Raw genomic sequence first — 6,131 nt, 5'->3', positions numbered from 1 at the left:
CTGATCACAGATAGTATTGTACTTCATGTTGGGTTTACCAAGCTTTCTGACAATGAATGCCACACTATCCCTCTTGATTGTGTTATTCCTGGCTTAATAAATCATACGCTTTTCTGATTCAAAATGGCCAATACCAGTCCATTTCAGCTTATTAATGCCTAGCATATGGAGTTTCATGCATTCCATTTCAATTTTGACAATTTCCATGTTTCCTAAATTCAAATATCACACAGTCCAAGTTTAATCATTAGAAGATTGTTGCAGCTATTCCTCTCTCCCTTGAGTCATGCCCAATCATCAAATCAGGTCCTCAAGGCTCCACTCCCACAAGCTTTACTAAACTGACACCCTACTCTGAGAAATCATCTTCTCTTTAGTCACATTTTGAGTGCCCTTGGACCTGAAGGGCTCATAAGTCAGCAGTGTCTCCATCAATGTGCTGTTCCCTTTGTTCAGGATTTCAGTGCTTGAAAACGCTTAGATGCTGTGCATTAGGTTTTCAGCATCTTCTTCGTTGAGTCTTTCCTCATGGTCTGTTCTTAGTCTGGAGGCTCAGCGGAAACCTGTTCACTATGAGGGACCTTGCTAGCCTTTGAAATACCAGTGGCCTAGTTTCTAGCTCTAGCACCAAGGTGACACAAAAGCTAACACAGTATAACAACCCGACAGACAAGTGGAGGCAGTACGATCTTAAACGTGAAGATTTACAACAAAGAAGATAAGTACATCAAATCACAAAATGAAGGACAATTATATAATATTAAGAATCATGGCTCATCAAGTTGACACATGTTTTTCAGGGTCACAATTCAATCCATAGAACAAAAGGTTGTATTTTGATGAAGCTACATAGACAGCAAGCAGAACAGGGTTTCATGGCAGGGAAGTAGTGGTGGTGGGAGGGCAAAGGAGGGGTGAAAAGGAAGACAATTTCAAGGAGTCCAGGAAGGAAAACAATGTATGGAAACTGATCGTGATAGTAATTGTACAATATTGCTTGACATGATTGAACTAAGGAATGATATTATATATGTATTAACTCCCAGTTAAACATATTTATTTTGAAAAAGCAAAATAAGACATGAAAAGGGCTTCTTTAGAAATTTTTAGTACTTGGAGAGTTATGCATGCCCAGGTGTGACACATGTTTATGAGAGGCAGGCCGCTGTCATAAGTTTTCATATCGCGTTGATCTCCAAGATAAGCTCAAGCCTAGTAGTGTTGATAGAATCCTCAGGGCAGAAGAAATCTGAAAAAAAAAACTACCAAAGTAATTTCTTTGGATGTTGTATGGTTTTGTCATTGTTGTTGTTTCAATATTTTGCTTATTTTTCTTTCCTTTCTGTTTTTAAAATCTGGTGCTTAAGAAGTGTAGGTCATAAAACTCTCTGAACACAAGCCAAAGGAACAGAGACCAGTGAAAAATACACACCAAGCAATCCTATCATTCAAAAATAATATTTTAAAAGATCACTAAAACAACAGACCTATAGTCTTCAGAAAAAAAAAATAAGGAACTTTAAGTAAGGTTGAGACTCTGATTTCGACGTTATATTGTTCACTTTTAATCAAACATACAGAAAGGATAAAGAGTAATGGGAAAGGATGGACCACCCACAGGAACAAGATTAAGTGGCAGAAATCATGCTTCAGAAAACAGAGACATTGTACTGAATAGAGTTTAAAATATTTATTTGAAAGAATCTATAGACAAAATTGAAAGAAAATAATTCATGAAGAAAAGAATAGCAATAAATAGATACAATGTATTCTAATATGATAAATTCTATAAATAAAAATACAATAAATGAAAACTTCATTAGCAGAGTTTAACAACTTATCTGAACTAGTAAAACAAATAATCTGTGAACTCCACATGGTCCAGTTTGAGGAACAGAATGAAAAGAGAAGTAAGAAAAAAAATACACTGCACAGCAGCTAAGGTTATTATGGGATACCATTAAGTATGCCAATACATTTATAATGAGAGTACTAGTTAGCAAGCAAGAAAGAACACAGCAGAGAGAATACTTGAAGAAATAATGACTAAAAAAATTCAAATTGCCCAAGGAAATGAATTTAGGCATCCACTAAACTCTATAAATTCTAAGATGGAGAAACACTACTAGATCTATAAATAAACAATAAAATCAACCTATCAAAATCAAAGGTAAAGAGAAAATCTACATTGCAAGAGATGGGAAAGAAATTATTACATATAAGGATTTTTCTATGAAATTAAATTCCTATTTCCATTCAAAATCCATGAAGAGACTGTAATAGACAGCAAGTTGAAGGAGCTGAAGGAAATAGCCAATGGAAATAACAATTTAAAAACAAAAACTATGAACAAGGAATTAAATATATTTTTAATCTTTCCTTAAAAACATGATTGTGAAATTAACACATTCCTAGAAAGTGAAATGCTGAGGGAATTTGTTCCACAATACTGGTCAACAACACATATTAAAAAGGACTCTTTCTTTCTAATTAAAATACTAAGGTGCCCTAATGGCGTAGTAGGTTCAGTGTTAGGATGCGACCTGCACCGGCACATTTTCTAACTCACCAGTGAAACTGCAGGAGTAAGATGACTGTTCATTTTCATGGTTTCAAAAACCCTACGTACAGTTCCATTCTGTTCCAAAGCATTTCTACGAGTTACAATCAAGCTCAAGGCAGTGGATGGTGCTGCTTACACATGATCTACCTGGCAGAACAATTGGTTTGTGTACAAGACACATGAGCTACACATGTTCTGTGTAGAAAGCTGTTATGATAGCCACAACTGGTTATGTCCATTACATTGTGTTATCTGATTGGGATTTCAAAATTATATTATAACCTAATGGGACTATGGCCATCTACATAGTTAGATGTTGCCCAATGGATACCATGCCAGATAATTACAGCATTTTCAATATATATCAAACTAACAAGAGCTGGTGAGCATTTGGAAAAATCAGCACACTTTTCCTTTGCTACTGGAAATGTAAAATGGCTCACCTGCTATTGAAACCAGCTTGGCAATGCCCCCAAGTGTTAAACGGAATTACTGCATGGCACCGTTTTCCCAGTTCTGGGCATACTTATGCCCAAGAGAATTGAAAATATAGCCCCGACATTTACTTTGTATACCAATGTTCATTTGAGCCTTGGCGGGACAGTGGTTAAGCATTTGGCTGCTCACCAGAGGTCCGGCAGTTTAAGTTCTCCTTTGCAGGAATAGGTGGAAGCCTGCTTACATACTTAATGCTCTGAACACCTTACAGGCATTTCTACTGCACCCCACCTGGCTTGCTACGAGGTGGAATTGACTTAAAGGCAAGTAGTATGGGCAAAGCTCATAGTAAGCAGTATTCACAATAAGCAAAAGATAGAAGCAACTCAACCCTTTGTTAACAGGTGGATGGATAAGCAAACTGTACTATACATGCATAGTGGAATGCTAGTCAGGCATTAAAAAATCACATGGATCAACATAAATATAGAAATTAAGTGAAATAAGTCAGATACAAAAGTGCAAATATTACATATTAAATATCTAGAATAGACAATGCAAGTCAGCTGAATCTACACAGTTATTAATGTTAGGTAGTGTATATAGTTGAGGTTTTGTGTCCACCTGGCTGAGCAACGATTCTTGGTGGTTTGGCAGTGAAGACTCAGTAATCATCCATGGTGAAATCTCCTTAAGGATGTAATTTGCTTCCAATATTAATTGACCTTGTACAAAGGCTTGCTTTGCTTTTTGCTGTATTTAGATCCTGACTCTTGCTCCTTAATCTCTGCTTCTTTGAATTTGAGCCAGTAGTCTATGGTATGTCTGCTTCTCCAGCGAGTTGTTAGAAACTGCAGTCTTACCTCCTACTGATTTTAGATTTATTTGCCTGTGCAGCTAGAAGTCTGTTGTTGAGAGAATGGTTTCTTTTCTCTGTCTCTCTTTCTCCCTAGACCCCAGCCCCCATCTTGCTATGAATATGTAATAATTGTTTTTGTTTCTCTAAAGAACCCAACTTACTACAAGTGCTGCTAGGTTGGTTCTGAGTCACAGTGATCCTATGTACAACAAAATATTGCCAGATTATCATCCACCTTTATAATCATCACTATGCTTCCGTTCATTGTTACATTCACTTTGTTAACCCGTCTAACTGATGGTCATTTTTTAAGGGACTGATTTCTCCTAATGGCAAACTAAAAGTATAAAACTAGATATGATCATCTTCCTTTTTAAAAAAAAAATTATTCAGCCAAGACAGCAGAATAAATGATTTATTGTGCACATTACATTGAGCCACGCTGAGGACAGAACGAGTCCAGAATGTCTTCGGTCCGGAGCAAAGCTGGACTGGTTAGGTGTGAGCAGGGTGAATGGTCTCTGGGTGATCGAATGGCGAAGGAATTTCCAGATGCGGAGATGGTGGGTAGCACGCAGCCAACAGCTTGTAGCAGTGTCCCGGCCACAGGCACTCCATATCCCTGCAGCTGTGGCTTTGGAGGGGGCACCCGGTGGCTGTACTTAGACCTCTGCCTCATCTTTCTTCTCTTGGGCCTCAGTCTGCCTGTTCTCTTCTTCCTCCACTTGGCTCTCTTGGCTCGGAGGTTTCTAACAAAATGGCGCTAAAAACCTTCTTTCTTTCTTTTTTTTTTAACTCTAAATCTTTACTTTTTCAGGATTTTTTGCTTCCAAAAGGAAAGGAGAGTGGACTTCTGCCGCCTGTAAGTTGTCCCTGGCCCAGGGCTGTTTGGCCAGGCAGGCTTAGCAAGCTGCCCCAGAGTGGGTCAGGGACAACTTACAGGCGGCAGGGGTTCTCATGCACTCTGGCCTGCAGATGGGGCAGGTCCTTATTGCTGTAGTCCAGGCCAGCTGAGCTGCGAGGCGCACTGGCTAGGCAGCTCTGGGGACATGAATCAACGTAGGGGCTCCAGGTACTGGCTGCAGAGCTCTGTCGCTGTGGCCTGCGCCCTTCACCCACAGGGGCTCCAGGGCCTTGGGGAGGCGCTGGGAGCTTGCCAGGCCAGGCGAGCTGTCGATCACCTGGTCCTTGGTCCTGTGGATGATGCGCATGGGCGACATGATCTCGGACACCTTCTGGATGTTGGGAATCCATCGAAGCAGTAGGTTTTGTTGGTGTCGGGGAAGTCGACGCGCATGGCCGAGGTCAGCGGGGGTGCAGTACCACAGCGGCGCACTTGTAGCACGAGGCCAGGGCCACGGTGGGCACCATGCTGATGCTCCGTCCCTACAGGATGATGCCATACCTGGTGCGCAGGGCCTGCCGGGCGGCGTCGATGTCGGCTCTCCGAGGGCCTGCCTGAGCTGGCGCCATCGCCGGAGTGGTCACTAGAAGATGCTACAGTTGATGCGAGTGTCCAGGCCCAGGTTGAAGCTGGCCCAGGTCCACCGCATTGCCATGGGAGAAGAGAACCGTGTACCTGCGCCAGACACACAGTGCATGTACATGCCGGTGATGCATCTGCCACAGCTGTGCTTGGTCCAAAAGACCTCAATGGTGTCAAGGTCACACGGCTCTACCGGAAGTCAGCCCGCTCCGTCAAGTGCAGCATCCAGGGTCCCTGAGCGCCTGCTACAGCCCTCAGGGGCCAGATAGGGTGGCACCAGTCCCGACTCAAGCTCAGGCACCAGCTCATCCTCCTTATGAAGGCCACTTGGCTGCAATTCCTCAAAAAAAATTCTTCCGGCAACATTTTCACTGGTCGATTTCTGCTCATAGCAATCCTAAAGGAGGGATAACTGCTTCTTTGGGTTTCCAATATTGTAAATCTTTATGGACTCCAACACCCTCATCTTTCTCTCTCAGACTAATCGGTGAGTTTGAACAGCTAACTTTGTGAATAGGTTTCCAGTGATGAATCCACAGAGTCACCTGGCAGAGTAAAGTATTTCCAATATTCTTCACTGACGCCCTAGTTCAAAGGCATCAATTCATCTTCAATCTTCGTTATTTCTTATTTAGTTTTCGCATGCATAAGGGACCATTAAAATTACTACGGCTCATGTGAAGCAAACCATAGTCCTCAAAGTAACATCTTTTCATTTTATTGAATCTTTGGCAAAAGCTTTGCACAACGGAATTTTGACTGATACTTCCGTGAACATTGTAGAT

The 6,131-nt window shown here is 41.5% G+C and overlaps 1 pseudogene; it reads right to left on the bottom strand.

The window, feature by feature from the left end:
• Positions 1–4,848: 4,848 nt before the first annotated feature.
• On the bottom strand, positions 4,849–5,655 carry LOC142440205 (alpha/beta hydrolase domain-containing protein 17A pseudogene; annotated as a pseudogene).
• Positions 5,656–6,131: the final 476 nt, after the last annotated feature.

This window comes from Tenrec ecaudatus, chromosome 2 (genome assembly GCF_050624435.1).
Source record: "Tenrec ecaudatus isolate mTenEca1 chromosome 2, mTenEca1.hap1, whole genome shotgun sequence".
Taxonomy (NCBI): Eukaryota; Metazoa; Chordata; class Mammalia; order Afrosoricida; family Tenrecidae; genus Tenrec; species Tenrec ecaudatus.
This window is presented reverse-complemented; position numbering and strand designations above follow the sequence as displayed.